The sequence below is a fragment of the Notothenia rossii genome (assembly GCF_949606895.1).
Source record: "Notothenia rossii genome assembly, chromosome: 7".
NCBI lineage: Eukaryota > Metazoa > Chordata > Actinopteri > Perciformes > Nototheniidae > Notothenia > Notothenia rossii.
Genome location: NC_136905.1, coordinates 48,120,196 through 48,141,232, shown reverse-complemented (window position 1 = coordinate 48,141,232; position 21,037 = coordinate 48,120,196). Strand labels below are relative to the sequence as shown.

Below are 21,037 nucleotides of genomic sequence, written 5' to 3'. Positions count from 1 at the left end.
AGCATTGTGGGGATTTTAGGGACGCAAAGTCTACCCATGTGCAGCCTCGAAATTTCCCCCAAACCAAGGACGCGGCCTCGGTGGAATTCCAAGTATGCTGGACATTGGAACGGTTCTGCTGCGCCACTTGATGATAGCATCCTAGAAATATTGGCTTGGAAGCCAGTTTCCTCGAGATTGAGAAACGGCCACAGTCTGCCTCCTTCTTTTCCCCTTCTGTGTTTGTCTGTCTGTCTTCCTGGCTGGGCGTGGCTGACCTAATTCCGATTCCCGCCAACTCACCTCCTCAGCTGCTGCTCATCTCTCTGATTACAACTACTCACCTACACCTGCATATATGCCCGTTTTCTTCATCCAATATTCACCAGTTCGTCGTCTAATCACATTGGTAAAACGTCTTGGTCACTTAGTTTAGCAAAACCTTAATCTCCAGTGTTCTTGTTTTTCTTACCTTGTGCTCTCTCTGTCCTTTATTCATCAACCTGCTCCTCTGCCTGCTGCGTCCAGCCACCATCCCTCCAGCTGTGTTCCTCCGTGCTTCCCCACTCTCCAGTTCCAGTCTGCTCACTCTCGTGAAACCAAGATCCCTGGCTTCAGACCTCCGCTCCAGCTCTGAACACAATCCATGGACCTGGACTAGCTGGATTATCAATCCCCTCTTCAGTTCAGTCTCAAGCCTGTTTTTGGATATTAAACCCTTTTAGCTTCATAACTTCTGTCTCCTCTCGTCAGTGTTCAGTATTGTGGGTTCACTCCTGTAAACGCTCGGAGAGCGTAACAGCAACACCATAATGAATACATCCAATAATACAAACAGAGAGAGAGAGAAAGCTTAAAGGGCCCATGTCATGCCTTTCCGGTTATTACCCGTCTCCTTGTGTTTTATGAAGGTTTTTATGTATGCAAAGTCACAAACCCTCAAAGTACACCCTGTAGCGAGTAAAACTCTAACACAGAAAAGACCTGTCTATGCTGCCCCAAAACGCCTCCTTGGACATTTATAATTTTCCATTGTTTACTTCCTGGGTACTGTGACGTGTGAACACTCAGAGGCCACACCCTCTGCCAGCAGAACATATAAACTGTTGGAAGCTCAGGTTCATTTCAAAACTGTATCCAGTCATGCCAACGAGGGTCTGTGTCCTGTCTTGTGAGGGGAAATCTTCAATGCATACCTTACCGAGGGCAGAACCACGACGAAGTCAGTGGTTGACATTTTTTTTTAACACTGTTCCTTCAGATGTTGGAGCCGATGTTGTACTGTGTGCGCGGCATTTCACGAAACAAAGCTTCACAAACCTTTCAGCGATTCATGCCGCATATGTACAGCATAGGGTACTGAAGAACGATGCTGTTCCTACTTTGTTGGGACCAGCGGGAGATTCGGGTACACAACCTGTAAGTATTCATAGTTGTTTGTGTATTTATGATGTTTAAAACAAACAAGGTATCTACCACGACTGTTTAACTGGGTAAAAGTTTTTCGGGCTGCTAAGCCATTGACACAGTGCTAACTGGGCTAACTAAATTGCTAGCGTTTCCATATATCAACTCCAATGTCAGCAGATGTATCTCATAGCAGGAGAATGTCTGCATTCACACACAAAATACTCATAGACAGTATACTCCGGGTGATTTACCGTACGGTCAGTCGCAAAACTGAATTACATTATAGTTGGCGTTCCTAGCTAAAAAAGAAGGCTACCAAGAGGGATGCTTGGGAAAACATTGTTTTTATGCCAGCTACAATGAATGACCAAACGTAGCAGAATACCCGTATAGGATAGCAATTGTAAACCTTTTTTCTTGCAAGCCTAATATGAACCACTAGCTGTTGTTCATGGTAGGCTAGGTTGGCATATTACACTGAACAACTAGCAAACGTAGGTTAGCATATTAATCTAGCTGGCAAGCTAACGAACCTAAAACAACTAAGTTTCTCTAATATTTTGTGATTTGCATTTGATTTCGTCCAGCCAGATCAGGAAACTCCTGGCGTATCTGGCGGACAACACATGACGGGATGACCACTCAGATACCTCGTCCTAAAAAGCCCTGGCACCAGCTTACAAAGCTGCGATAGGCAAGATGCCGAAAATGCCTATAAGGGGAGGAATGGCATATATGTATATTTACACATGTTCATTTTGTACATTTCTAAAAATAAAGTTTGATGGAAATACTTAGTAGCCTTTCTTCCCTGAATGATTTGCTCCTATAACATATCATTCATATAAAGCAAACCATGATTTGATTTTTCATCAAACACAGTAGTAGTTTATTACAGGAAAGAATAACTTACTCTTCTTCCGTTCTACGCCTCAGAGGTCCATAATCAAATCTGTACATGTTATGGAGGTTCTGCAGGGTATATGGGTTGAGACAGTTTGGCTCTAGTCCTGGGTGGTGTACCATGCACATAATAGGGGCTGGGACTTGGTTCATTTGTGTTAACCTATAGGAAGGTAAGATATTTGTAACATAACACGTTTAGCAATTAAACCAACTATGGCAAGGTTTACAAAATAAGCATTCAATTACAAAATGAAAGGCATATAAAAGTCTATTGACTTGAAAAATATGTATGGTTTATATCTTGGCATATGTGACCCGCTCTATCGAAATCAGTCGGAAGTCGCAACGGCTCATTTCAAAATAAACGTGGATTTGCGTAAAAAACTATTCTTTCGGGGTTCGGGTGTTTTGTTTGATTTTAAACAAACAGTCTTGGCTTTCAGAATATGAAACTTTTATTTCCAAACTCACACGATAAATACATTCTTTAAGCTTGTAAAGGGAAGATGACAATCTGCTCTTCCGCAGCGCCGCCCCCCCTCCCTCCGGCTGACATTATGAATGTAAGCGTAGAGTAATCATAAATAACACGCCAGGGTCCGTTACATCTGATTTCAATAAAACAAAGTCTTGGCTTTCAGAATATTAAACTTGTTTCGGCAAATTCAGATGATAAATACAACTTTGATGCTTGTAACGGCATAATTACAAGCGGAGAACGGAGTAATTTAACGTCACAGCAGGCATAACAACAGCCGGTGTTTCTCGTGAGGGTTTTCCCCCGGGAAACAAACGCAATACATACAAACGCAAAATTACACAAACACACGTATACAGATGTAGCGATTTATTTCAGACAGTTTGAAACGCGAGTACCGTGATTGGTACGTGATCTGCCCTCGCTCAAGGGAAAACCTCCAGCTTGACTTGAGACCGCCCCCGTGATAGATAAATGTAATTATAATGAAGCCAGCTGCAATGGATCATTGATCCACCAGGGGGTGCAGTGGGGTTCCAAACTGGAGTTCATGTGAAATAAAGTCAGATACAGTACGCTGGATGTACAGCGAAACTTGTTAAGATCCATATGTCACGGATATCATACTCTGTGCTAAATAAGAGACATGTAATCATTTACAAAACATCACCATGTTGTTATTTAACAAAATAATGTTGTTTAGTCGAAAAAAACGAACGGGAGGAAATGCAGCCCGGCTCTCGATTTTTGATCCTAATTTAATCATCATCTTCACCACGATCATTTATGTTTATGTTCGGCGAATTGACATGAAATCACTGACACATATGAATATACTGTAATCAACTTCATTAAAACGTTATTAACGTGCCTAAACTCAGTAATTCATCAAAAATATTTATATTTTAATGGAGCTTCGTCAGTCGATCAGGATCCCAAAGCGTAGCGGAGGGATCCTCATCTGCATGACGGGTGTTATTTTCCCCATAAGGAACAAGTCGCTGCAAATTATCCCGCTTATTACATGGCCACATTCTCAACAAAGTAACGACATGACTCCCAATATTAATTTAAATGCTTTTATGGATTTAGAAAATGTTTGTATTGATTTAAAAAATAGGTTGTATGTATTGATTTAAATTGACATGCATCCGCTTAGAAAAATAGTCCGTTGTTACCGTTTTTTAAACAGTCTGAATGACACGGCAGCTCTCTCCCCCCTCCCCCCCTGATCTTTCTTCTCCAGCAGCTAAATTAACTGTAGGTTACTCTGAGTGACCATAGACTTTATGTGACAAGCTTACAGTTAGTGACGTAACAACATCATAAAAGCTGGTGGGTTGAAAGCAATACGGGAGGTAAAAATAACTAGAATAATTGTGATTTATTTATTGTGGCTTTTATGTTTTTAGGTAAAACATGTTATGTAATTCAGGCTTATAGTTCACCCTTCTCTAAAAGCCTTCAACAATGACAATATTCATAGTAATTTAATAAATCCTTCCAACACACATTGTAAAAAATAGCCTACTGTAAGTTAAAAAATCATTCCAATATGTACATCTTCTGATGTAACAACAATAACATTATAAATAGTAACATAGCTGAACATGGTATTGCACATTTAGCTTTGAGTGTTACTGACCTGAGATGTTTTTATTACATGAATTAAGGTGACTGAGGCTTTTTAACATACAGGGATGCAAACTCATCAGGTATGAAAAAGGTGACAAGGATCCGAGCCCCCGGCTCCCCCAGCCCACGGAATGACAGAGGATTTTAGCAGTCAGAACAACTAAAGCAGCAGTGTTAATAATAACAGAAACGCCAAAGAGTCACATCTAATAGAAATATATAAAAGCATTTATTTTAAGTTGTGTAGCAGTCAGTTTATAATTTTGGCAGCACTGTTGAGCATTTTGAAAATGTATTTTCATGCCTCTGTGCATAGCCACATGGTGTAAAGTAACTAAGTTCATAAACTCAACAAGTACTATATTTGGGCACAATTTTGAGATACTTGTACTTTATTTAAGTATTTCAATGTTTTGCTACTTAGTTCTTCTACTCCACTACAGTTCAGAGGTACATGGTGTACTTCTACTCCCCTACATGTATTTAATACCTTTAGTTACTTTACAGATGTGGATGAATGATGTGAAATATAATCAAGTGTTAAATCAGACTTTAGTTCCACCTGGAGTAAATCCACAAGCTACCCTTTAGTATACAAAGTAATTCAAACTAGCTGCACCTTTACCAGCTTTGAGAACACTTTCATGATCAATCATTATAAAACATATCATATCTATTATTCTGAAATGGACCAATCTGCACAATGACTACTTTTACTGTCGCTACTTTCACTATATTTTGATGAGAATACTTTTCTACTTTTACTTGAGGAACATTTTGAATGCAGGACTTTTACTATAACAGAGTATTCCTACACTCTGGTACTATTACTTTTACTCCAGTACAAGATCTGAGTACTTCTACTTTTACTCAAGTACAAGACCTGAGTAGCCTACTTCTACTTTTACTCAAGTACAAGATCTGTGTGCTTCTACTTTTACTCAAGTACAAGACCTGAGTGCTTCTACTTTTACTAAAGTACAAGATATGAGTACTTCTACTTTTATTCTATTACAATATCTGAGTACTTCTACTTTTACTCAAGTACAATATATATATACTTATACCACCTCTGTTTATAGCCTATGAAAAAAACTATTAGAAATAGAAGGCTAAAGCTAACGTTAGCAGATAGTGACAATGTATGCTAGCTAGCTAGCTCAACGATTCCTTAAATAATATTGCCACAGAAAAACGTTTCAGTTCACATCATGCTCTGCCGCTCCGACAGGGAGCTCTGCTCTGAACACCTGAACGGCTCGTTCTAACAGCTGTTCACCAGCGGTCCAGTCTGTGCCACAGTGACTCCGGACGACCATCATCTCGGAGCAGCAGAGCCTTATTATACATCCATGAGCAGAGCCGACAGGCAGGAATACTCGAGCACACAGCTCGCACTTCATTATAATATATAAAAAAAGAACACCATAGAACGGGCGTGTCTCCTGGCAGGACAGGAGAGTGTGTGCACCAGTCTGCCTTGATTTATGAATTCATGTCCGTGACACTCACTGCTGCCCACAGCTGTTTTATAGAAGGAAAACCTCCTTCACTTCATGAAAGTGTTTTAACTACACACACCTCAACACACACACATGACGGGTGTTATTTTCCCCATTAGGAACAAGTCGCTGCAAATTATCCCGCTTATTACATGGCCACATTCTCAACAAAGTAACGACATGACTCCCAATATTAATTTAAATGCTTTTATGGATTTAGAAAATGTTTTTATTGATTTAAAAAATAGTTGTATGTATTGATTTAAAAAACAGTTGTATGTATTGATTTAAATTGACATGCATCCGCTAAGAAAAATAGTCCGTTGTTACCGTTTTTTAAACAGTCTGAATGAAACGGCAGCTCTCAGCTGTGTATTTATTCAACTAATGGCCCATCAACCACAGCTCTCTCCCCCCCCCCCCACCCCCTGATCTTTCTTCTCCAGCAGCTAAATTAAATGTTGGTTACTCTGAGTGACAAGCTTACAGACACAACACTGTCATTGCAAGTGACCCTCAGTTAGTTGACTTTTATGTTCAACTGCTAAATTCGTTACTGATAAAAAAGGGCTTCTACTGTACCTGATTACCTTAACACGAGAACCGCCAGAGGTTTTTGTATAGGCCTACCTAAACCCGTCATATCCCGCTATTAGAATGCAATTTTTAACAACATAGGGTGCTACATAACACAATTTCAGGAAAAGTCACAGACTGGGAGACTTTAATATTTTATTGAAAAAAAGTTACATTGCACACACAACACATATCACACAAATTTACCCGATTGGCTGTTCTAGTGTTAAATAAACTCACTAATTAATGAAACCAGTTCAATGCGCATTATTCTTATTCTTATCATTCTTTATGAGCGCAGAAATAGTCTTAAAATCAGATCTGTTTTTTAAATGAAATCTGACGGCAGGCAGTTAGCTCTGATCACCTATGATAAATGCGCCGCACCTAATCGCTGGCCATTCAGCCAGGGGGAGCTTGGCTCCCCCGAAGAGGGAGGGAGCTCCCCTGAAGGCTGACTTTGAGATAAATAGGGGGAGCCCAAAACAATCGTGCATATTTGTGTCCCACAGATTAGAAATGTTGAGTTTCTGTAAATAACAGTTCTTGAAATAAATAATAGTTATTGTTCATTACAGTTTCTGAATATTTGTTTTATATTTGTGAATATGTCTGGGTGTTGCCATCTGTACGTGGCGGCGCTGCATTCTTACCTGATTCTTATTTATGTTGCTATGGTTACGGTGGTGATGCCGGCGCGGTATTTGAAATGTTCATATTGATATTTTGTTAACTCTGGCTTTGTAATAAAAAATATGGCAAAACGAAAACAGCCAAGCGTCACAGCTTTTGGATTCACAAGCAAAGAAGCGAAGGAATCTAAAAATGACAACGTGAACGGAAAACAACTTTTAGTTGGCCGGCTGTAAGCGGCGTTAGGGTCGAGCTTGACAGCTCCACACCGAGGGAGAGGCCTGCCGATGCGGAGCCTGAAGACGCTTCAACAACGGCCACAGCCGCCGGCGTAGTGACACCGTCTGTGTTAGTAGAAGAGTGTTTTTATAGCAATTTGAATCCGTGCTGCTGCGAGTTGAGTAAAGTTAGAACGATATTGGTAGATTCGGATTTCACGGATCAATAACTGATGAACAAAACGTTATTCAGACACAAATAACGTGTCCTAAGTACCGTGGTAAGGTTGACAACTACAATCACATGTTGATAAAAAAAAAGCCTCTCCTCCGAGCTGGACACATTAAATTGGACTCTTTCCGCACCCAAAGAAGAAACGAGTGCTCAGGGACCGTCTGCAAAGTGCAACACCGAAAAAAGAGAATACAATAATATTCAATCACTTCACTATTATACAGTATTACTACCAAACTCACTACACACATCAATAGTCTCCTGATGCTCATACTACAGCAGAGAGTTTGGAAGAATGTGCTTTTGAGTAATGTTGGGGAATATTTATAGTGTAACATCTTCAATAAATATGGCATCATCTTCAATCACTTCACTATTACACAGTATATTTCTTCCAAACTCACGAAACACATCAATAGTCTTCTGGTGGTCAGACTACAGCAGAGAGTTTGGAAGAATATGGTTTGGTTTTGATTTCTTATATTGACAAATCCAATGGCTCCATCATATAGATCAAATGTGACCTGAAAAACCTAGGGAATATGTAAACATAAGTGTTATTTTCTATAATATACAGGTGCAAAACAATAATTTCATTTACACAGTATTCATTTTTTATTTTTCTCAACAGGAACAAGAAAAAAACGGAAGCTTGTATTCTAAATGTATTGGTTAAAAACAACACAAATGTCTCCAAAAACTGCATGATTATAATAACGCTGGAAGTTGCCTCTAGACACAGTTCAGTCTCCTTTCTCAAGCCTACAGTACTAAAGGGATGCAAATACTTTGAATAATCAGTTTCACTCACCTTTTTTAGCTCTTGCCTGGCCATCTGCTCTTGTGTGCCGTCTAGGATTACACCCATGATCCAGGAGGTATAGACGGTTATTGAAAATGATGCCATGATTTTACATTATAAATATTCACCAAAAATTATTCAAAACCATATTCTTCCAAACTCTCTCCTGTAGTCTGACCACCAGGAGACTATTGATGTGTGTAGTGAGTTTGGTATAAATATACTGTATAATAGTAACGTTATTGAAGATGATGCCATATTTATTGAAGATTTTACATTAGAGATATTCACCAAAATTATTCAAAATCACATTCTTCCAAACTCTCTGCTGTAGTCTGACCAACAGGAGACTATTGATGCGTGTAGTGAGTTTGGTAGTAATAAGCTGTATAATAGTGATTGAATATTATTGTATTCTCTTTTTTCTGAGTTTTACTTTGCAGACGGTCCCTGGGCACTCATTTCTTCTCTGGCTGCGGATAGAGACCAATGTAATGTTTCCAGTTTGGAGGACAGCACGTATTGGCTTTTTTTGATTAAAATGTAGTTACCACGGTACTTAAAAGACGTCATTTGTGTCTGAATAACGTTTTGTTCATGAGTTATTGATCCGTGAAATCTGAATCTGCCAATATCGTTCCAATTTTACTCAACTGCTGCTGCGCCAGTCAACAGAGCGTGCGTGTGATATATTTAGTAGCAGGATGTGCACTGAATAATAGGGCTCCCCCGAAAGCAAATGGGTCATTCGAACATTGACAGAGCTCCCTCTATACAAATCAAACTGTAGACGGTGTGAAAGCACCTATTGTTTTAAATAATGGTCGGAATGTGACCTGTGAGCCTTCTGAATGACCGTGGGACAGCACATTCTAAACTAAAATGTTCAATCAATAAAGTAACATCTTATCTTATCTTAATAATATCTTCATATTAATAATAATAATAAATCATACAGTATGTGTCCGAAAGGGAGCAGGAGGAAGCAAACACAAAAATATCCAAAAAATATACTGCATATTAAAGCAAACGATTGTAAAGGTAAAAGTATGAACATAACAAATAAAGAAGTGTAATGTAAACATTTACATTATTATTATGATTATTTAATATATAAAGACTATATATTATTGAATTATAAGATTCGATATACTTTTTTTGATCTAAAATATTGATGTGTTCAAATGCTCTTCAAAACTGAAAGTCCATGAAACTTGTCTTTCTGTATTTGTGAATGAAGCGCCATCTCCTGGTTAAGACCTGGAATTGAAAATCTGGCAACGCCCTCTTGGAAAATAGTGGGAGGGCTTAACATTCCTCTATACTGGTCTTAGGCAGGTCGTAGGCAGGAAGCTGTAAGCTGGAGTCTGAAATGAAGTGCTACATCTGTACACACACACAAACACTCGCGAGCTTCCCCCAGACCAGTAATCCAAACGAAAATATCTTCCCTCCGTAGTATTTTGATCATTTGCTCCGCTAATAATCAATCAGATCGATGGATTCCAGAGAAGAGAAAGCTTTGAAGGCCTTTTTCTCAAAATGATGACTTGGTGACAGTCATTATATAATGTGACATATTTTGCTTAATATTTGGAGTACAAAAACAATCCTGATATCATTAGAAAGCTAGGAATATCTTCTTTATAGCAGTGTATACAACTCAAAATGTCTCTTCGGGTCAATGTTACTGATTTCGATAGAGCAGGTCACATATAATGTTGTGTGCTACCGTTCGTGTTTTCAGCTAGCTGGCTACATAATGTTGTAACTGTCAGCCAGGCTACCTTTCTAATTTATTTGCAACAGACGTTTTCCACTTCGGTAGGCATCATGGCGCAGTTTCCACTGGTGAACAACAGTTGTTGGTACAGTTTGGTTAGTCAGCAGACAAACTTGTTACTGAGATGTAGATAAATGATGCAGTTCTAACATCTGAAATGTAAGAGCGATACTAAATAAAACTATCCACTGTGAAACCGTCTGCCCTAGTCTAGTTTGGGACGGTCGATCAGGCCTATCACGTTGGTCTGTCTCACTTTCAGGATCGGACTCCGGCTCAAACATATACGGCTGTACCAACGCCATTGTAAAACTGATGTTCCGCTCAGAGCCGAAAAATGCACTGTGTTAGACATGGGCGGAGCCTCTCTGGTGGTTGACGAATCAGAACAGGGTGGCCGAGCTGAACAATCAGAGCACACTGGACTCACAGGGAGGGGGGGGCAGGATCTCCTACAAGCCGTTTAGGACAGAGAGTGAATACCGGTGAATACACATACTTTACAGAGATGCTGTCTGAGAAACCAATGTGAGTTTGAAAATTGCACAGTATACATTTATTTTAGTAGACCTCAACAATGGAATTATGATCAGTAGAAATGGCCATGACATGGGCCCTTTAAAAGACAATATTTAATTGGGGACATTTACTCGCTGCATCTGAATTTTTCTGTCTAAACCTTCCTCTAACAAGTGGCGTACACCTTGAAGCATTTCTCCCTCCCCAAATGACCTCAATTTGTGGACTTCATAAAAATGTGGACAGATATCTGGCCTTGTGGTCCAGGAGGTAATTACTAATGTGCTTTTCCTTGGGGATGGAAGATGTGATGCCTCGACTGGCACTCCTGTTTGGAGCTGGGCCAGTTTTCTTCCTGTGGAATCAGGAAGCATTAACCTCCTGGATGCAGAACTATTTGGTTTTAAATTAGCAACTAATTATAAGACGCTCGTCATCTCACAGAGACACTGCAACTGGAATATTATATATATAAAGAGTCTTTATAATTTTTTCAGCCAAAGTATTAAATGGTCACTCCTTTCCGGTATCATGTCATCAGAGCATGGTAAAGTTACCATGAAACGCCTCTGCCCAACCAGGTGGTGCTTAAGACATGATGCAATTGCTGCCCTTAGATACCGGTATGTAGATATCATGGAAGCTCTAACTAGATTGGCTGTTGCGACCACAGAACGCTCATTCTCAAAGCTCAAATTGATTAAGACGTATTTAAGAAGCAGCATGGGAAAAGAACAACTCAGTGGATTGGCAACACTCTCAATAGAGAACAGCAGGGGCCGGAAGTTAGACCTGAGCAGCGTTGTTGATGACTTTGCTGAGTGCAAGGCCCGCAAGATTAACTTCTAATGGTGATGAGTAGCTTTTCTCTTGTTATGGGGAGGGATCGGAGATTTAAATCTGTAGCAATGTAATTTTGACCTCTCTTATTTTGGAAAATGTGCATGGTGAGCACCTAACCTGCACTAGGAGAGTGCATTTTATGCTGCGCCTAGGTTCCCCTAGGTCTGGGCGTAACATAATTGGGGGCTCGTTCATCCGGTCTTTCCGTTCTTTTCATCGTGTCGGGTAAGCATGGCTATTTCCTCTTCTCGTACATTCTAAGTCTCTGGTTGACAGTTTTTTTTTTTTTTTGGAGTTCACTATGGAAAGTCAATTAGAATTGTTTACTCAGGAACCTCCCATTGAGAGATGACTGCACAGTAGCAGATTTAGTATTAATTGCACAGTTTTATGATGTGTTTGTGCCTACAAAAACAAAAAACAAGAGTTAAAAGACCTCTTGTATGCAAAACTACTCGAAAAGGGTGTGTTTGAGGAGAAAGTTCACGCACATAAAGTGGATGATCTCGCAGGTTTGTCCTCCCCACTCCAAGGCCTGCCTTCCCAAGCCGGGATGTCTTTAGAGGAGCTACAGCTGACTCTGCACATCAGGGAGGTAGAGCTGAGACATAAGGAGTTGGAGGTGGAAGCCATGCACCTAAGGGTAAAAGTTCTGGAGATAGAGCGGAGAGTCGCTCTACCATCCAGTCCAACACCTACCCGTGGACCACACACAAATCCCGATGATAGTTTTGATGTGAGTAGGCACATTACATTAGTCCCACCGTTCAGGGAGTCAGAGGTAGACTCATATTTGTGTACGCATTGCTGTTATGTTGCGGTGGCCAAAGAGAGTGTGGCCTCTGTTATTACATTGTAAATTGGTGGGAAGAGCTCAGGAAGTCTGCAATGCCCTGACTATTGAGAAGAGCCTAGATTATGATGTTGTTAAGACCACAGTCCTTCGAGCGTATGAGTTAGTACCGGAGGCATACAGAAAAAGATTTAGGAGTGGTAAAAAGGATGTCAACCAGACCTACGTAGAATTTGCGAGAGGAAAAGGTGGCCTTTTTGATCGGTGGTGTCAAGCTAGCAAAGTCACGTCCATGCGTGAGCTCATTCTTTTGGAAGAGTTCAAAAATCAGCTGCCTGAGAAAATTGTCAGCTATCTGAATGAGCAGAAAGTTGTGTCACTTGCTGCTGCTGCGGTACTGGCAGATGAATTTGTGTTGACTCACAAAAATGTTTTTTTCTTCCAGTTTGCCGTGATCCTGTGGCAAGTGACAGATGGGTAAAATGTCCTTCCCGTGGTAGCGCCAAAACAGCTGAGAACAGGGAGTGCTATTACTGCCGTGAGCAAGGACACCTCATCGTCGCCTGTCATAGTCTAAAAAGGAAAGAGCAAAACACAGGTAGAGAAACATCGTCCCCTATAGGTTTTACTCAAACCAAGCCGCGCTCCTTTAAAAACGTTGCAACGAACATGGAGGATAGCGTAATTGATGAGGCGTTCAGGCCACCATGCCTTCAGCGTCCTTCACAGTCCTTCGGAGTCCTTCACAATCCTTCACAGTCCTTCAGAGTCCTTCAGTGTCCGTTAGGGTCCTTCGAGTCTGTTAGTCCTTAAGAGTCCGTCTTTAGAATATATATATATATTTTTTGAATCCATATATCTGAATCAAACATTTCTTTAGGGGGAAATGTTTGATTTTTAGTTGGGGGGGAGTTACGACCCTGGGTCGTAAGGACATTTGTGTGTGCATTTTCCCCTCCTCCTGTGAGTGTGTCTGAGTGTGTGTGTGTGTGAGTAAGCAGGTGGTGCCCGTTAGCTGATTAGCTACCTTCAACCTGCTGATTGGTCCACCTGAAGAAGAGGGGAGCATTTAAGCTGCAGCCATGCAGTTCCTCGGTCGCTCTCTCCGACTATAGTACACATGTATATCCCCCCCCTCCTCTCTGGTCGCTACAATGGGGAATAGAAATTACGGGCCAAAAGTGTTATTTACAAGTATTAAAAGTAAGCATAGGACACCAAACCAACTGAGACCCCTCTGTCCGCCGCATCTACGCACTGTACAACACACACACCTACACTGTACCACACACACACCTACACACTGTACCACGCACACACCTACACACTGTACCACACGCACCTACAGCTCCTAAAGCATATAATTGTGTATTTTATTATGTGAAGCACTAAATGGTTTTAGAAAAATATCGACTCTTTGTAAATATCTACTAAACTAGAGTAGTCATTCTCTACTGTAGAATATAAAATATATATCACTCAGTATAACAGGCCTACTCTCTTTAGGCCTGTTATACTGAGTGATATATATTTTACACACTGCTCTGCTTTCTGCACGGACCTCACAGCTGTTCTCACTGTAAACATCGCGTCGCGATGAAAGCAGTTAATAAAATAATATATAGGGGATGCATGCAGAGCTGTCATTGGCTGAGATAAGTCCGGCCGTGTGTCACGACTCTTTGAAACAGTTCCCGGAAATGCATCTACGAAGGAGCCGTGGAGGAACGTGGAGGACCCATCAGTGTATCCTCGGTTATAGCTCCTCCAGAGAGCCTCCTCGACGCTCGATCCTCGGTCCTCGAAGTGCATTTAGAGAAATGAGATGTCCTTCAACATGGCGGAGGACCGAGGAGTCGAGGAGTCGAGGAGGGGGATTTGATGAAATGAGAAAGGGCCGCTGTGTCTCTCTGTGTGCGGGGGGCGGGGCCTAACAGACATGCCGCAGCGGACACAGAGATCTGCCGGGGGCGGAGCGTTCAGAGAGTATAGAGACACATTTTGACTAAAAGTTGACTGAAATTAAATTTTTCATCGACTAAAACGTTTTGAGTTTTCGTCGACTAAAACTAGAATAAAACTACGAAGGATAGGAATGACTAAAATGTGACTAAAACTAATAACCATTTTCGTCTAAAGACTAAGACTAAATCAAAAACAGCTGCCAAAATTAACACTGAAATATGCACACACAAACCTACAGAGGGGGTTGGGAGATCACGGGAGGGGGGGGGGGGGGGAGAGGTGTGGAATGTGACCATCCCCTTTGGGAGACTTAGCCTACTCCACACATTCCGATCGCAGTTTGCAACATACAGCATAGGCAACATGGGGGGTGGGGGCTTCTCAAAAGAGAAAATGTAGACATCAGTAGGACTACTTGCTTACCGACTTGCTCTGGAGGCTCGCCTACATGAGACGTTGAAATCTCGCGGGACAAAGACGCCCCCAGCCTTGAGAGCGAGGCGCGGCGAGTTCCTCTCCACGGGCTGCGGAAGCGAAATGCTTGATGGGAAACGACTCGCTGGTATCTCGAGCTGAGCGCTCATTGGTGGGTTTTACCATGTGCTGGTGATGAAACTCTCCAATTGGCTCGGCAAAAGTTTGTTGTTGTTTTGTGTCAGTTTTACGTCGCCCCCTCCATTAAAAATGTTCATCATTGTTCCACAATGTTTATGATCATGAAATTAATATCTATATATGTTATTCTATACTTGCACTGCTTACCGTTTTCATACTTTATATATCTTAGCATATTCATACACACATAGGCTACTGCTCACAGGCTGCTGTGTATATCTAGTGTATTCATACACACTATTCATACTGCTCACAGGTTGCTGTGTAAATCTAGTGTATTCATACCCCTCACTGTTTATTCATCATTCAATTCATTCTATATTTTATTCTGTAGATTGTGTACATTACTTTTCACTTACTGCTTGTTGCACTCCTGGTTAGAAGCTAAACTGCATTTTGTTGTCTCAGTACCTTTAATATGTGCAATAACAATAAAGTTGAATCTAATCTTGAGCAGGAACAAATGTATTTACTTAGTACATATCTGACAATAACGATTAAACACATGTGTGCATTCTTTATAAATGCAAACCGAGTCAAGCCGACTCCGGAGGTGGCGGTATGCACCTTAAAGTTGTTTGCAATCCGCCCAAAAACCGAGAGAAGGCTGCGATCGGCTATTCTCGTCTACTTTCGAGGCCTACTAGGCTAATAGAGGGACGAGCCTACTAGGCTTGTTTGAGACGCGTTGCGGCTCGCCTCGAAAGTACCCGAGAATAGCCGATCGCAGCCGGGGGAGGTCTCAAAAAGCTCGCCTGAAGTCGGACAGCTCCGAGTCGGCTTCTTCTTCTTCTTCTCTCGTTTTTTTTGCGGATTGCAAACAACTTTAAGGTGCATACCGCCACCTCCGGAGTCAGCTTGACTTGGTTTGCATTTATAAAGAATGCACACATGTGTTTAATCGTTAATGTCAGATATGTACTAAGTAAATAAATGTTTCCTGCTCAAGATTAGATTCAACTTTATTGTTATTGCACATATTACAGGTACTGAGACAACGAAATGCAGTTTGAGTTCCAACCAGGAGTGCAACAAGCAGTAAAGTGAAAAGTAATGTACACAATCTACAGAATAAAATATAGAATGAATTGAATGATGAATAAACAGTGAGGGGTATGAATACACTAGATATACACAGCAGCCTGTGAGCAGAATGAACAGTGTGTATGAATATGCTAAGATATATAAAATATGAAACGGTAAGCAGTGCAAGTATAGTATAAAATATATGGATATTAATTTCATGATGATAAACATTGTGGAACAATGATGAAAAATTTTAATGGAAGGGGCGACGTAAAACTGACACAAAACAACAACAAACTTTTGCCGAGCCAATTGGAGAGTTTCATCACCAGCACGTGGTAAAAACCACCAATGAGCGCTCAGCTCGAGATACCAGCGAGTCGTTTCCCATCAAGCATTTTGCTTCCGCAGCCCGTGGCGAGGAACTGCGCCGCAACTGCGCAGGTTGCGATCAGGTCTCGCTTGTCTCAAACAAGCCTTCTGTCTCTGATTGGTTTACCCTGAAATGTTATCCCGCGTTAACCAATCATCACTCCCCATCAATCTGGTCACTTTCACTTTTCCATGGTACTCTGAGAGGACATCGCTGTCTTGGCCTGTAAATTACATCCGCAGGGAGATTCGGTTCAGTTGGATCACATAATGTAACGCAGTAACGCACCCATTTAAATCACAGTAACTATAACGGCGTTACTGAATGGGAATAGGTAACATTATTAGTTACCGCAAAAGGTAGTTGCGTTAACGTAACACGTTAATTTTTAACGCGTTAATCCCAACACGGGTATACACACACCTGATCACCTGAGAGCTGCCGTTTCATTCAGACTGTTAAAAAAACAACTCAATGTGTGATTGTTAAAGCAGTAATATTAGACACTAATAATACAGTAAACTATTACCACTCTACATATTATTGTTTGCCCGTGGGATTAGGATTATCGGTAGTGAGAGCCGTGCTGCATTTTCCTCCGGTCGGATGTGATATAAAAATAAAGCGATTATTTTTGTTGTTGTAAACTCACGTGGATTAAACTACATGTATTAGTGCATTCATTTCAATTCGCAAACATATGATACATTAAATGATCGTGAGGATGATGATTGAAAATCGTTTGTTTGAGCCGGGCTGCATTTCCTGATGAAAAAACATAGCAATGGTTTTGTACTTACGCCAACGTGAATTAAACAACATTATTTTGTTAAATAAAAACATGGTGATGTTTTGTAAATGATTACATGTCTCTTATTTAGCACAGAATATGATCCTATCCGTGAAATATGGATCTTAACAAATATCCGCTATATCAGATACCTGTAGATCTATCAGCTGTTTATTTCACATGAGTTCCAGTGGCAGCTTTTTAATCACGGCTCCCCCTGGTGGATCCATGATCCATTGCAGCTGGTTTCATTATAATTACATGTATTTATCAAGGGGGCGTATCAAGTCCTGCGGGGGGTTTTCCTTTTCAGCAGGGGCCCACCCCGTGCAGATCATGGACCCGCACTGGTAGGCGTCTGAAATGAAGCGCTACATCTGTAGCTACTGTGTTTTATAGCAGTGCATGCTACCTCTGTTTAGCGGCAAGATACTTCTTAGCTTAAGGTGACCAGATTTTCAAAATTAAAACCGAGTTTTGAGTTTTGCGGTCAACCTCTCATTAACATATCCAATTTTCTTCACTGTTAAAGAAAAAAGGGGGACAATTCTGGTTCAAAGTAATTCCAACATTTGAACTGTTGGATACAAACAGAAGGACTATAGCTCATATATGAGAATTCAAAGGTCTTTAATTTTGAAACTGTACATCAGATTGTCCAGATTCTCTCTGAGTGATTAGATGGGGTGTCCTGCTATCATCCTGAAGTGAAATACGTCTTTGATACTGGATAGTTTTTGTTTTATTCTTATTTAAAAATAGAGGGACGATAGCTCATATGAGACTTCAAAGGTCTTTTACTTTGAAACTCTACATGAGATTGTCCTGATTCTCTCTGAATGACTAGATGGGGTGTCCTGCTATCACCCTGGAGTGAAATAAGTCTTTGATAGGTTGACAGTTTTGTATTAATTCTTGTATAAAAACAAAAGAACGATAGCCTATATATGAGATTTCAAAAGTATTTGATTTTGAAACTATACATCAGATTGTCCTGATTTTCTCTGATTGACTAGATGGGGTGTCCTGCTATCACCCTGAAGTAAAATAAGTATTTGATTGACTTCGAATGACTCTTTGTTTATGGACGGTTTCCATTAAATAATGATCAAAATATAGATGGACAATAGATCTAATTTGAGATTTTAAACAGCATACATTTTAAATTGTGCTTCAGAAAGTAATGTTATTTTAAGAGTGTTGTGAGATGGTGTCAACATCAATTGAAATGAATTACCCAGTGGAAATGTCAGATATGTCTTCATAACTGTATCCTTACATTTTACATTGACTCAGTTATAATGTGGTAATTATACGTAGTTTGTTTTAATTTATTATCGATCACATTATATAGTACATATTTCTTAATTTAAGCTCCAGCATATATGAATATGTTTGGTGTGTTTTATAGGTATATTTGTTATTGACCGAGTAAACGCTTTTATTTTGAAGACAGTTTTTACAGGCCTCTACCGTAATGCATAGGATATTCGCGCACCGCAATACAATGTGCGGGCTGGCTTGACTGTGTTTTCCGAAGTGGGGGCTGGCTTGACCACAGTCTGTAGTGTTTACCCAGTGTTTCCTGACATGAAACGTTTTATTTCACATTGCTATGTGTTTTTAACGTATATTAAAAAACGGGGACATTTCCGGGGACAGTATCAACCGGGGACAGGGCAATACAAACGGGGACTGTCCCCAGAAAACGGGGACGTCTGGTCACCCTATCTTAGCTTCCTCGATAGATGACAGCCGAACTTTGTCTCCATTCTCCGACGTAATCATCAGCTTGGCCAGGTACTGGAGAGCAGGCCTAAGTCCGAGTTTATACAGCTGCGCCATCACCTCGCGGTAAAGAGCTCACTGCATCACAACCTCGGGAATATAATCTTCGTAGAAGGCAATCGGTTTCCCCTCGTACCGTAGATCCGCTCTCATTTTCCGGGCTTCACGGATGACTCTTTCCTTTGTCTGGAAGTTCTGGAATCGGATGATGACAGGCCTCGGTCTTTCCCCAGGCTTTGGCTTCGCGGCTAACGACCTGTGAGCCCGGACCAGTTCAGGAGAAGCAGGCAAGATTTAGTCCCCCAGAAGCTGGGGTAGTAGGTCGGAGAAGAAGGCGGTTGGTGGCGGGCCCCCAATCGATTCCGGGAGACCAATGATGCAGATATTCTTGCGGCGGCTGCGGGCCTCGAGGTTTGCAGTTTTCACCTGCAGCTTAGCATTGCTAGCGGCTAGCTCCGCGCGTGTAGCTTCCAAAGTCGACAGGCGCCCGTCTACCAAATCCGCATTCGACTCCAAAGAGGTAATACACTGCCCATGATCAGAGATAGTCGCATGAATCAGATCAATTTTGGACTTGAGTGCGGCGATGACAGTTTTGAATTCCGTTGAGAGAGACACTTTATGGATCTCCAACAAACTGGTTAACGCCGCCATGCTAACGTTGCTAGTGGCGTTGTTCTCCGTAGGCATAGAGTCTTTCTTGACTTGTTTTGCGGGCTTTGGTGGCATGTCTCCTTAAGGTATAAAGTTGCTCAGTTGTTATGTATCGACTAGTGTAAGTATTAGTGAGTAACGTGGTTTCTGCATAATAAAAAAGTTGGAAGCGAGGGAGCGGAGGAAAACACGTCTACTCCTCACTCTTCATTCCGGAAGTCCCGTGTCATACCCATTTAACGGGAAGAAACTCAGCTATCAGACAATATTAACAATTTTTAGCTAAACAGAACAGAAGGGTAACATCAAGCGTCTAAATTAACACTAAGCGAAACATTTGAGCCTCAAGAGCACCTACCAATAAACAATGCCCCATAACCATATACAGTGTATATTACATGATTTATTTTAATCTAATATAATCTCTTTTGCAAAAGTTAGGTTGGTTACAAATAGAACCTCTCGGACAATTGAAATGCGATGAGAACCTGCTGCTGGGAAGTACGCTGTATTAGTGTCTCTGTTCCTTTTGTGTTTGTGTATATGTGTGTGTGGGTGTATGTCTTTGTATGTGTTTGTGTGCACGCGTGAGTGAAGCAGATTCTGAACAGATTGTGTAATCCACAGGTTTACTTATCTGTTCAGGGGAATAACCATCACTCTATGTTTTGCAGGTCAACACACCACTGTGTTCCATTAGTGCCGCAGAGTTTGGGTGATTTTTACTCAATGACAACGTCAAATACAGGATTTTTGCATCAGTCTGAAATTAAAGAAAATATGCCTCAACAATGTTGAATTATTATTATAATTTGTATTACAAATAGTAAAAGCTACTTTGGAAGCCACCATTATATTATGTGTGCAGTTTAAAGACCCTCTCTCTCCCAGATGACAAAAGGCACCTACTTGGCAAATCAAGATGCCTCATTGTTTAAGTTTCTTCATATCGGACCAGTGGCCTAGCATTTATTGCCTTCGAGAGTTTTAGATTTTGACCTTTCATTAAGGCACCCCCTGCCAGGCCAATCAGTGGATTGTCTGAATCGTCAGAGCTAGCGCCAAAATATATAATTATTCTTGGTCCTAAACTTAGCAGCAGCCTGAGATCACATTTGCGTGGAAAACTGTGACATTTAATCAGAGCGCCATCATTAGGTCAATCAGTGCAGTTCATCTGATCAGTGAGTGTTTTATTATTTATTTTGTTAGGTCTGAAAAGACAAACTTACATTTTCCAAAATGTCTGAAGCCCTAGGGAGAGGAATGCATATGATTTTATCGATACCGAGGCCATTATCAAATATTTCCTATCGGTCTGATTCTTTAACGACTCCCTTACTGGATTCCTGATACATGTTCTGTATAGCAAAAAAAGAAAAAGGGGATTAGAAGAAAAGAAGCGATAAGTGGAAGTAAAAGGATAGAAGGAGAGGAGGACAAACAAAGGGCTAACTGAAGAAGTCAGCCACATAAGTGAAAGACAACCCTGTTCCCCCCCTCAGCCCCCCCCC

General features: G+C 40.9%; 1 protein-coding gene across 2 annotated transcripts in view; it reads left to right on the top strand.

Annotated features, from left to right (window-relative positions):
* Positions 1-1,180: 1,180 nt before the first annotated feature.
* Positions 1,181-21,037, top strand: part of LOC307045909 (uncharacterized protein) — a 600,354-nt gene continuing 580,497 nt past the window's right edge. Inside the window, exon 1 of one of the 2 annotated variants that reach the window (XM_079691940.1) lies at positions 1,181-1,398. The gene's annotated coding sequence lies outside the window, so the exon portion shown is untranslated. The remainder of the gene's footprint in view (positions 1,399-21,037) is intronic. The other variant, XM_079691939.1, reaches the window with a different exon arrangement.